This window comes from Lipotes vexillifer, unplaced genomic scaffold (genome assembly GCF_000442215.2).
Source record: "Lipotes vexillifer unplaced genomic scaffold, Lipotes_vexillifer_v1.1 scaffold163, whole genome shotgun sequence".
In the NCBI taxonomy this organism is placed as follows: domain Eukaryota; kingdom Metazoa; phylum Chordata; class Mammalia; order Artiodactyla; family Lipotidae; genus Lipotes; species Lipotes vexillifer.
The window spans coordinates 1,722,359-1,724,376 of NW_006788722.1; positions in this window are offsets into that span (position 1 = coordinate 1,722,359).

Consider the following 2,018-nt stretch of genomic DNA (forward strand, 5'->3'; position numbering starts at 1 on the left):
GTTTATCCCTGGAATGTAAGGATTCTTCAATATACACAAATCAATCAATGTGATACACCATATTAAAAAACTGAAGAAAAAAAACATATGATCATCTCAATAGATGCAGAAAAAGCTTTTGACAAAATACAACACCCATTTATGATAAAAACCCTCCAGAAAGTAGGCATAGAGGGAACTTACCTCAACATAATAAAGGCCATATATGACAAACCCACAGCCAACATTGTTCTCAAAGGTAAAAAACTGAAACCATTTCCACCAAGATCAGGAACAAGACAAAGTTGCTCACTCTCACCACTATTATTCAACATTGTTTTGGAAGTTTTAGCCACAGCAATTAGAGAAGAAAAAGAAATAAAAGGAATCCAAATCAGAAAAGAAGAAGTAAAGCTGTCACTGTTTGCAGATGACATGATACTCTACATAGAGAATCCTAAAGATGCTACCAGAAAACTACTAGAGCTAATCAATGAATTCGGTAAAGTAGCAGGATACAAAATTAATGCACAGAAATCTCTTGCATTCCTATACACTAATGATGAAAAATCTGAAAGTGAAATCAAGAAAACACTCCCATTTACCATTGCAACAAAAAGAATAAAATACCTAGGAATAAACCTACCTAAGGAGACAAAAGATCTTTATGCAGAAAATTGTAAGACACTAATGAAAGAAATTAAAGATGATACAAACAGATGGAGAGATATACCATGTTCTTGGATTGGAAGAATCAACATTTTGAAAATGACCATACTACCTAAAGCAATCTACAGATTCAATGCAATCCCTATCAAACTACCACTGTCATTTTTTACAGAACTAGAACAAAAATTCTCACAATTTGTATGGAAACAGAAAAGACCCCGAATAGCCAAAGCAATCTTGAGAAATAAAATTGGAGCTGGAGGAATCAGGCTCCCTGACTTCAGACTATACTAGAAAGCTACAGTAATCAAGACAGTTTGGTATTGGCACAAAAACAGAAATATAGATCAATGGAACAGGATAGAAAGCCCAGAAATAAACCCACGCACATATGGTCACCTTGTCTTTGATAAAGGAGGCAAGAATATACAATGGAGAAAAGACAGCCTCTTCAATAAATTGTGCTGGGAAAACTGGACAGCTACATGTAAATTAATGAAATTAGAACACTCTGTAACACCATACAGAAAAATAAACTCAAATGGACTAAAGACCAAACTATCAAACTCTTAGAGGAAAACATAGGCAGAACACTCTATGACATAAATCACAGCAAGATTCTTTTGACCCACCTCCTAGAGAAATGGGAATAAAAACAGGAAGAAACAAATGAGACCTAATTAAACTTAAAAGTTTTTGCATACCAAAGGAAACCATAAACAAGACGAAGAGACAACCCTCAGAATGGGAGAAAATATTTGCAAATGAAGCAACCGACAAAGGATTAATCTCCAAAATTTAGAAGCAGCTCTTGCAGCTGAATATCAAAAAAACAAACAGCCCAATCCAAAAATGGGCAGAAGACCTAAATAGACATTTCTCCAAAGAAGATATACAGATTGCCAACAAACACATGAAAGAATGCTCAACATTACTAATCATTAGAGAAATGCAAATCAAAACTACAATGAGATATCATCTCACACCAGTCAGAACGGCCATCATCAAAGAATCTACAAACAATAAATGCTGGATAGGGTGTGGAGAAGAGGGAACCCTCTTGCACTGTTGGTGGGAATGTAAATTGATACAGCCACTATGGAGAACAGTATGGAGGTTCTTTAAAAAACTACAAATAGAACTACCATATGACCCAGCAATCCCATTACTGAGCATATACCCTGAGAAAATCATAATTCAAAAAGTGTCATGTACCACAGTGTTCATTGTAGCTCTATTTACAATAGCTAGGACATGGAATCAACCTATGTGTCCATCGACAGATGATTGGATAAAGAAGATGTGGCACATATATACAATGAATATTACTCAGCCATAAAATGAAGTGAAACTGAATTATTTGTAGTCAG